The following is an 11,360-nucleotide window of genomic DNA, read 5'->3' on the forward strand; positions in this document are numbered from 1 at the left end:
TCCAAGGTGAACAGCCTCTGGCATGTTAGAACAATGTAGGTAAAGAAAGTCAGCAAGTCAGATCCATAACTTTGGGATAAGGATTGCCTCTATGGCTGGATTGGTCGGGCTGGGTTGGGAAGCGGGGCTGGGCGTGAGTCTCGGCTGGACGAGGCGCCGTGTGCCATGGCCACTCTCGGGCGCCCGGTCAAAGACCTCCATCCCCTTCTCGCAGGATGGCCGGGGTGCCAGGGGGGCAAGCCATCATCCATGGCAACGAATCTGGACACGCGCCAGGCCCTTCGCGCGGATCTCCCCAGCTGCGGCGTGGATCAGTCAACCCCCTCCTGCCCGGGGGGGTGCTGGCCAATGTCTAGCAGCTGGCTTAGAACTGGTGAGGACCAGGGGAATTCGACTGTTTAATTAAAACCAAGCATCGTGAAGCCCCGCGGCGGGTGTCAACGCAATGTGATTTCTGCCTAGTGCTCTAAATGTCAAAGTGAAAAAATTCAATGAAGTGCGGCTAAACGGCAGGAAGGTGCCCTGGAAGGACTTGGGGTTGGGTCCTGTTCCAGTAAATCCCTACAAGACCCCAGTAGTTAAGAGTTATCAGCAGGCTCCCTCAGAAGAGAGTGACCCGGGATGGACTATACAGAAAACACGTTCTAGATGCTCCTCACCTGGCTGGGTTTAAACGGTACCTTATACAGGACCTAGATATGGTAACCTGCTCTCAGGAGGTAGGTATTTAAAACTGGGCAGAGACTCACAAAGTACATATTTTAAATTATTAGCACAGAATTCACCCATCTGAGATTGTGCCAACTCTAAAAATAAACCCTAAAAACATTTTTTTAGATAGACAACATTTCCAGATTCCTTGATGTTTGTGAAGGACATTCCCAAAATGCGTACTTTTTTTTACCAACTGAGGATGACTGGAATGTCTCACAAAACCATTGCTAATTACATAAAAAACATCAACCGGTTCCTGTGATACATCCTGAATGCCATCAACCTAGGAAAGGAGGATCCCAGCCTGGCTAACGTCATCATCATCTTTCAGAGCATCCTAAAGGACATTCAGCAAAAAGGCAGCTAGGATGTCTCACAGGAAGTCATCAAAAAGAGGTATTTTCCATTTGGAACTCTGATTCCAGTTTGTTTCCGGTTCCAGTACATGACGGGAATTGACGTTGATGGTACTACTCCTTCTGCCACAGATACAGACAGCTGCAGAGTCCTTGGCCTAGAGCCAGTGACTGCTGGAAGGTGCTGAGGGCTACAAAGAGAGATGTGGAGCGGATACTGGAGAAGACGCACACCTCTGAAGACATCACCATGCCTGAGCAGCTTTTTGTGCTGTATTACCTGCAGACTATTCTCCAGCTGAAGCACCTGCAGCACCTAGGGGTGATAAAGAATATGACAGTAAGAATGACAGTCGTGCATATTTCAGTTGTTTGGTCAAATTCTAACAATGACACTATTATCTGACATTTATAAAGAGAAAGAATAACAATGATAGTCAGGGCTCATCGCTGTCATTTAGGTGGGCTCCCGTTACTTAGGGCCTTAACAGGGAGACTGGACTTGATGGTGGGGTGAGGGAGAAGATTCTCTCAGCTCTGTTTTCAGTCAGGCAGAATGAATGCACTTGAGAGTGGAAGTGTGAGAGTGGAATTTGATCTCCACCCCAACTTTTTTTCAGTAACTCCATATGGAACAAGAGTTAGTGAATGGCAAACATCAGGTTCAAACAGCCTCAGCAGCACTAAATCGTAATAATTCTTAATGACACCTCCTCATGTAATATGTAAGCCCCTTCTCTCCTTCACATTCATCTTTTGCACCTCTCTTCCACACCATCCCCTACTTGTGAGTCCTCATTGGGATCCCAGCCGCCTCGTTCTACAGAAGCTTAGCACCCAGCCAAGTAGGTCAGACTGACTGATTGAAACACTCAACACTCTCCATACACTTCATTACTGGGTGCTGCTGTTGCTACTGTAAAATGATTAGTAGCAGTTTTGAATCAAATATTATTTATTGAATTGCTTGTGATTTCAGGTCCAGGTATGGATGCAGAGAAAGGATTTTGTGTCACAAAGAGGGCAAAAACTGGCGATAATAGCAGTGACAAAGCACACAACCTCCTCACAGCAGCTGGCATGCTTTGCCCTGAATGAAGAAGAGGAACATGTAAGTCGAATTTACGCTCATATATTCTCTCCAGTTCATTGCCAACATCTGTCTTCGGCATTCAACAATAGTTGAAAAGTACAATAACTGCATTTTGTCTGTTTTTTCAGGTGTTTCACCTTTACTTCACTAAACCACGCTGTACTGCCACTGATAGCATCTGTGGAACAGAGACTGAAAATGTTTTCATTTCTTCTGTGGAGGAGCCAATTTATAATCCTTCAAACGACTTGCGAAGACTGCATGAGAAGTAAACCAAATCACAAAGTTGTTTTAATGTATTAATCGAACTGTCCGTGGCTTGGAAACAATAATACACTGTGTGTATGTGTTTGTTTTGTAGATACCATCTCCAGTTCACCACCAGCCAGGCTGCCAGGAGGGCATTTGAGACGGCCACAAAGAGGCTCACAGATGCACAGAAGAGCATCGTGGCAGATTATCTGGCCCACTCAGATGGAGGGGATAAGAGTAGAAAAGGAGATAAAGAAGCTCAGAAGAGCATAGAGGCTGATTAGCCACCCCACTCAAATATTCCCAAGACAAAACACTGCGAGACATCTGCCCAGCTCGTATTCTTATTGAAAGTTTTGGAATTAAGAGGTCTAATTGTCACCACTTTTGAAAAACTGTTGACTTTATCTGAATGTTTATAAAGAGCGATCACTCCACTTAAAACAGTTTTCAAATTAGTTCATAATCAGTGGCGCAATGCAAAGAATCGTTTTTAGTGTAAGACATCTGCTTTTAAATTGAAAAAACTCTCAAATCTTTTTTAGATGATGTATTAAAAAAATTACTGATTTATGAATTTAATATTTACAGACAAAGGCAATAGTCATTGTCAGAAGATCGATGATGGCCCAGCATTTCCAGAACGGACACTGGAGTTTCCAGCAGCATTAGACAGGCAACCGCTTGGGAAGAGACATTGACTGAGACAGACTGGACTTCATGAATGACACCAAGAACAGGGCCTACAGGATGAGTCTAGATAACAATTCCTTAAACCTTTTAGTGAAAATTTCTGAAAAGACTAAGGACTACAGCAATTGTTTTTGGACTACAGAGATATTTCAAAACTTCTTTAAGAAGTTAGACATTTGATAAAAATAAATTTTAAGTGCCTTATCTGTACAAGAATATTTTAGAACTTTAATTGCAGTTCAAAAGATGCCGTAGACCTTATCTACAATGACTGCATTTTATGTTCATTTTAGCCATAAACTGTTGTAAATAGTTTAATTGAAAAAAAAATAATTCAGAACACACAGTTGATTTTGAAATTGTGAGGCAATTATCAACTACAGTGGCTCCTATGTATGTCTGAGCTGTGATTTCTGATTAATAGAGACCTGTCTCTTACACAAAGGACATTTTTCACTCTAACAGGTGTCACTTTCCAGCAGAGTCTGTCACATTCTTGAAGGATTTACTGCATTGGAGCAGATAAGCAGCCTCAGTCCACTGCAGCTTTTAATGTGACAGGTTTCTCATAATGTAAAAGCAATAGAAAAGTGCAACAAATGGAGTTCTTGAAGTTGTTCTTTCATTGTGTCTTCAACAAAATCATATCAATGTGCTTCTTCTGTTTTGTAGAGTCCGCCTGCCACTCTTCTCCAGCCATGTTGCACCGATTGCACTTCATGAATGACACCGTTTGTATTCACCCAGAACAGAACGCACAAGATGATATGATATGATATGGGCCCTAACCCTCTATAAACCCTAGAGGTTTTTTTTTCCTTACTAAGGAGTTTTTGGTTCCTCTCCTCTGTTATCTTCTGGTCTTTTCTATTCTGTATTCACAACATATATGGTCACTTGCTTTGTTAAGTGCCTTGGGCAACCTTGTTGTAAAAGGTGCTATATAAAAAATAAATTGAATTGAATTGAAGATGAGTCGAGAGAACAATTCCTTAATCCTTTTAGTGAAGTTTTCTGAATAGGTTAAGGACTAAATAATTTTTTAGCCATTTTATAACATAATTAAGAAGTTGGAAGTTTGATTTAAAACATTTTCAGAGGTTTATCTTTAAAGGAATGTTTGAAAATGTAAGTTGTCTCTTAAAAAAAGGTCATTGTTTGTTCATTGGAACAAGTGTCTCCAGATAATCAGTTAAGCAACCTAAAACAATTGATGATTGTAAATATGACAAGATTGTCGTATTGTAAAAGCTACAGTAAAGTGTAAAGTATATAGATGTTGAATTCTTTTGTTTTTGTCTTCAACACAAATATATGCAGATCTTATCATTTATTTTACTTTTCTGTAGCAGCCGCCTGCCAGTCAGGATGCCAGGAGGTACATGATATGACCCACAAGTACTTAATGATGCAGAGAAGAGCATATGGGAAAAAGAAAATGACATTTATCTATTAACACACCCAGAAGTCAGAAGATGGGTGATGGGACAACATTTCAAGACCAGACACTGGAAGTTAAATTGAAGTTTTAGAAGTGATTCTTTGTGTTTTGCTTCAACACAATAATATGCTCACATGATTAATTTTTACATAATGCCTGATATTCATTACAGTCCAGGGTTCCCAGGAGTACACATGCCACAGCCAAAATGTGACTAGCTAAAGTACAGCAGACCATAGAGGAAGAACTCTTGCCCACATTTATGTTTCTGCTCTGAAAGGCACTGGATAAAAGTATGTCACATACTGCTGTTCAGCTGCTGATTTTGTGCAAAACATTGCATATGAAAGATTGGAGTGTCAGCATTCTATGCATTTCAGACATGAGTATTATATGTATAAGTTAGATTTGCAACATGTTTTAATAACTGAAAAATTGTAATATCGCAAAGTTTGCTTTGGTTTCCTTCAGGGGCTCTGGTTTCTACCCATCAGTCCGAAGATATATTGGTGGGTGGTTAAACGGATTCTGGTCAAATTGGCCCTAGGTGTAAGTATATCTATCTGTATGTGCATCTGGCATCCTCAGAAGAGTGCTTTATGTTTTAGTTTCTTAATTTCTCTTGATTACTACAGTTTATTTGGAATAATACATTTGTGATTAATGTTAAGTGTTATTTTAATCAACGGAATGTCAATGAGTTAGTACTTATCCTTAAATAACATGCAGTAAAAATGGAAATTTCAGACAGATTATCAGCCAAAGTTTTTGTAACTAAACTGAGATTCCTGTCTTAAACATGCTGCATATGTTTATGGTCGTCTTGAAAAGTGTTTCATCACAATGTAAACGTATATTAAACAGATAACATACTCTATAAAGATGATTTATCTTTTGACAATTTTAAGTCCATACTTCACTTGACTTTGGAAATTATGCCATATATATGCCGGATTTTCTGATTTTTCTTGATTACAGGAAAGCACCACAGTCCATGTGATCTTATTATCTGTGACCAGTGTTGGACCGCTCAGTCAGCACTACATCGTTTTGAAAATTCTTTGGAAACTGGATTCCCAAGATGAAGATTTAACATCATCAATGACATTACTAACATTAAAAAAGTCCTAAAACTAGAGGGGTCTACATCTTACTAACAATCCAGACAGGGAGGAGATGATATGGTCCGTTTCCAGTGGTGGCACAAGGGTGAAGTGGTGTGCAATGACCATGATGACATTCTGGCAGTGCTGGCTCAGTTCAAAATCACAAAGCTTTTCCTTTTTACCTGTCATTCCAAAAAGGACACCTTTGGAAGAAGAAGAAATCAATTGAAGAGAAGAAACAATATTGAAAAATAGGGGACACATTTTATAGGGAGTATAGGGCTGATGCTGAGCTGAACCATGGGGTAATGCATTTGGCATTTGTTGAAACAATCAGTTGCAGAGGGATCTTGAGAGGAGAGGTGAGTCCGATATCTAGGAAATCCCCTGCAACACTGGAATCAATGAAGGCCGGAAGAGACCGTTGACATTCACCCCTGGAAAGAGCTGCTGGAAGTGAGAGACCAGAGGAGAACGGGGAGAAAGAGGGCTCTGGCCATGGAGACGAAGTGGGACTGGACTTCGGATTGACGTTCTTGTAGTCTTAAATCAATTCCATTTCAGACTCGTGAAATGAAAGCCTCCAGGGCAGGGAAGTGGGGAGGTAATTGGACGAGGTGATCCTAAAGTTCATTGGAAAGCCCACGACTGAACTGATGAATGAGGGCATCAGGACTCCAGGGACTAGGGAAGCCAAAAAGCGGAGTTCATCAGCATAATCCTGAAGGGAACGAGCACCCTAAGCCTGGCATGTTGTACCACAGAATCGCTTTTAAACCTTATCTCTGGTATACTCAGTTCCTATTGCTGAATGCATGATGAAAGTATTGCTTACAGGTGTCTGACATAGAGCACTGTGACACCCTTTGAGACAATACTGTGCATGTTTCACAAATTATCATATTTTATTAGAGCTTACATTTTGGCTGCAGATCTGCAGTCTGGCCGACAGGTCTTTGAAGAAATGACAAATTCTGGATCATGTCAAAGGAGCAGGAAAAGTGTATTCAGTGACGTGTTTGCAGTGATTCTGTGTCTCCAGCTTCAACACAGTGAAATATATATATGCTCGTGTGATTTACTGGTACATGCCCAGGGCAATAATCAGGATCAGGATTTAGCTCCAGATGCACCAGAGATAGTGTTGTGAAGTACAGCAACCCACAGGATCACAAGGGTGGATTCATTGCACTGTTTCTACTTAAAAAAACAGCATATACAGATGTGTATCAGCATAGTACTGCTTACAGATCTCGGAGACTGATCCCTGTTACTGTTGACAGAAACCTGTGCTTGCTGCCCAAAATTATAATATTTTACTAGAGCTTACATTTTTGCTGCGAATCTGCAGTCGGGTCGACACGTCTTTTAAAAAATGACAGATTCTTGATCATGTCAAAAGAGCAGTAAAAGTGTACTTAGTGAAGTGTTTTCAGTTGTAGAAACCAAGAAATTTGGGCCTGAACTGTTCGTTCGTCCAGCCAAGCTTTATTGTATGCATATAAGGAACCACAATAAGGACCATAATAGTTATAGTACCTATCATAGCTCGAAGGGGATATGGCTCTACACAAGTTATATATACATTTCTCCACAACCTCCCCCTCTTGTCTTTGATGTAGATCCAGGAAATAGAAACCTTCCTTTCTCATCAGGGGTTTAGTGTTGTAGGCATCCTCTCACGAGGCACCAATAAATGTAGGGGTTTGTGCATTTTCTGGGACAATTATTAATTGTAGCAGTAAGTCACAAAATGATTCTTTGATGGCTATTGAAGACCGACCTTATGGCATAACTCAGCTTCGCACACACACGGATACTAATACATGCCAATACATTTATCAATACATAAAATGTGCGTATAAACAGAACAGATCTTATTGTGAGTGTAGCAGAATACAAAAGGTATATATTCAATCATGAAGAGTTACAAACCAAGAGGGACATACATTCAGTATACTGTTCATTTAGACCGTTTCGTAAATGAACTTGGTTACAACTTCTACACTAGATACTCAAATGCAAGTACATCACTCATAGGAATTAAATTGATATCAGCTGGTGTTGAGGTAACAATTGAATTCTCGAGCTGTAATGCAGAATGTTGAATACTCATCCAATCTGTGTGGATTCAGATCTTCCGTGGACACAAAGAAGCAGTGGCAGGCTGTTGCTGTGTCCAATCGTTGCTCTCTGGCCCGGTGCCAGCAGTGGCCAGTGTGGGAGAAGGAGGGAGTGATTCCTGCTGCGATGCGCTGCTGATGCTCTCTGAAGACCGGCTAGTTAGTGTTGGCTTTACTAGCGAGTTTGTGCACAGGAGAAAAGTGACTGTGGGTTCAAGCAGGTCATACTCTTTAGACAGGAAGAAGACCGGTTCGTTCCTGATGAAGCGCTAGTCCTGAATACTGATATTCAGCTGTCCACAGTTCCCACCGTAGTTCACTTGTTGACCAGGTGAGCATTTGCGGTTGGTTCACGAGGCTTGCTGCTAGGCTAACCTTGGGTGGATCCTTTGGTTACGGTCTGGCGACCTCCGTTCTCGACTCTTAGAACAAAGGAAAGTCCTGGCACTCGGACACACTGGCCGTTACGTGATTGTCGGGGCTGAGTCTTAGAATGTTCAAGAGGAGCCCTGAGTCTGCGAATGTCCAGGAGAAGCCCCGAAAAAGCCTGTTTTAACTGGAGGAACTACGGCCGTTCATTGGTTGAAAGTTCCGTGGGCATCCGAGACCCACGTGGGGTTAACCTGCTCTACCAGTTCCTGATTGGCTGATGATGAGTAACAAAGCACTCTGACCTTAGGGTTGTAAACAACTTGGGATGAGACTCTCCCAGACAGTAAGGTGTCAGAGATGACCATTTATTAGGGTTGCTGGAGAATCTCAACATTGGGAGTTGATCCTTATCAGGACACTCTATTGGCTAGAAAAACACCTTAAATGTGAACCAAATGGAATGGCCTCTCTGTATCCAGCACCACTTGAGATGAGGGAGAGAGAGACTGGCAAGGGAGCAGCAAACTTGATTCCTGTATTTTAATAAGCCTTGCCACTACAGTGTAAACATTCACCATTTGGGTAAACATTCACCATTTGGGGGTAAGTACAGGGTGGGGGGGAAGCATCTGTGCTCAAGCAAGCGTGATAATAATAATAATAATTACTTACACTTATATAGCGCTTTTCTGGACACTCCAAACAAAGCGCTTTACAGGTAATGGGGACTCCCCTCCACCACCACCAATGTGCAGCATCCACCTGGAAGATGCGACGGCAGCCATAGTGCGCCAGAACGCTCACCACACATCAGTGGGGAGGAGAGTAGAGTAATGAAACCAATTCATAGATGGGGATTATTAGGAGGCCATGATTGGTAAGGGTCAATGTGAAATTTGGCCAGGATGCCGGGGTTACACCCTTACTCTTTTCACGAAACGCCCTGGGATTTTTAATGACCACAGAGAGTCAGGACCTCAGTTTTACGTCTCATCCGAAGGACGGCGCCTGTTTACGGTGTAGTATCCTCTCACGAGGCACCAGTAATGTAGGGGTTGTGCATTTACTGGGACAATTCTTAATTGTAACAGTAAGTCACAAAATGATTCTTTTGATGGTATTAGAATCCAACCTTGCGGGATAATTCAAGCAACGCACACACACAGGTACTAATACACGAGAATACATTTATTAATACATAAAATGTGCATATAAACATAACAGATCTTATCGAGAGGGTTAGCAGAATACAGAAGGTATATATTCAATCACGAAGAGTTACACATACCAAAAGGACATACATTCAGTATATCATTCATTTAGACCGTTTCGTAAATGAACTTGGTTACAACTTCTACACTAGATACTCAAAAGCAAGTTCATCACTCATAGGAATTAAATTGATATAAACTCAGGTTGAGGTAACAATTGAGTTCTCGAGCCATAATGCAGAATGTTGAATACTCATCCAATCTCTGTGGATTCAGATCTCCTGCAGACACAAAGAAGCAAAGGCAGGCTTATTGCTGTCCAATCGGCACTCTCTGGCTCGGTGCCAGGCAATGCTGTTGCCTTGCGCCGTGATGGGAGATTCCTGCGATGCGGTGCGCTGCTGATGCTCTCTGAAAACTGGCTAGTTAGTGTTGGCTGAAACTAGCAAAGAGTTTGTGCACAAGAGGAAAGTGACTGTGGGTCCCAGCAGGTCAGGAAGAAGACCGGTTCGTTCCTAATGAAGCGCTAGTTCTGAATAGTGATTCAGCTGTCCACAGTTCCGACCTGTTCACGAGACTTGCTGCTGATGCTAACCTCGGGTGGGTCCTTTGGTTACGCTCTGGCAACCTCCGTCCTCGACTGTTAGAGCAAAGGAAAGTCCTGCACTCGGACACACTGGCCATTACGTGGTGGTCCGGGCTGAGTCTGAGGATGCTCAGGTGGAGCCCTGAGGCTGAATGTCCAGCAGGCGCGCTGTGAGAATGTCCTGCGCTTGGGAACTGTGTTCCCTTGGGAACCTTGTGCTGCCCTGGAATTGTTCTACAGGCGCTCTGTGTTGCCTGTTTTTACCTGGAGGACATGCAGGTTGTTCATTGGTTGAAAGTTTCATGGGCATCAGAGGCCCACATGGGGTTAACCTGCACTACCAGTTCCTGATTGGCTGGTGATGAGTAACCATCAATACTACAGTATGTGATTGAAATATTTTATGTCATGTGTGGGTATTTCTCCCATGTATTAATCACAGGCAATGTCAACAGAATAGAAACATTCACCATTTACACCATTCATCGTTTACTGCAGTATTTTTTTCAAATTCAATGCATTTCTATTCCTTTTACCTTTTCTCAGTTTTTCCTTTCCAAACTTGTAAAGTCAGTATCTCCACCTTGTGGTCATTGTTAGTAATGTCTTATTTTGAGGGAACATTGTTTTTCAGGGCATTCAACAGTGCTAGATGTTTTTTAAATTGAAGGCCACTACTATACATAATGTGAGTTTGTTTAAAAAATAAAATGAAAGGAATGCATTTTTATGAGGAAAACAATGTTGATATTCCCAAGATAATCTTCCTTAAATCGTGTATTGCATCATTGGGACACTTTGTGGGCTTGAACTACAAAGATTTTCCTGTTCTATGGTACAAGATAAATAAAAACAAAAGCATGTATTTTATTTAGATTTTTTTAAAAACACATAAAATAACTAATAATTTATTTAGTTCACATAAGTGAAATCACTTTTAGTATATTTAGTCCCTAATGCACAATGCAATGATAATTTGTGCAACATGCACAGGTGTGTCTCAAAGGGCACAGTGTTCCATAATCCAGAGTGCTTCATAGTTTCATACTGCCAAAACATAAGCAGCTTTTGCATAGTAGACCAAATAATAGCAGAAAGGTAACAGCGATACCGCACTACAGCATAACTGTTTTTCTTTTTAATTTAGAAATAAAAACAGTATTTTTTCAAATTCAATGCATTTCTATTCCTTTTACATTAACACACCTTTGCCTTTCCTAACTTGTAAGGTCAATATCTCCACCTTGTGGTCATTGTTAGTAATGTCTTATTTTGAGGTAAACATTTTATTTCAATTCTCAATTTTGTGATTTTATTTTTATAGATTTGAATTGTTCATTCAGCAGTGCTAGATTGTTTTTAAATTGAAGGCCACTACTATACATAATATGAGTTAATTTAAAAAATAAAACG

The sequence above is a fragment of the Atractosteus spatula genome, unplaced genomic scaffold (assembly GCF_055471065.1).
Source record: "Atractosteus spatula isolate fAtrSpa1 unplaced genomic scaffold, fAtrSpa1.hap1 Scaffold_11, whole genome shotgun sequence".
Classification (NCBI taxonomy): Eukaryota; Metazoa; Chordata; class Actinopteri; order Semionotiformes; family Lepisosteidae; genus Atractosteus; species Atractosteus spatula.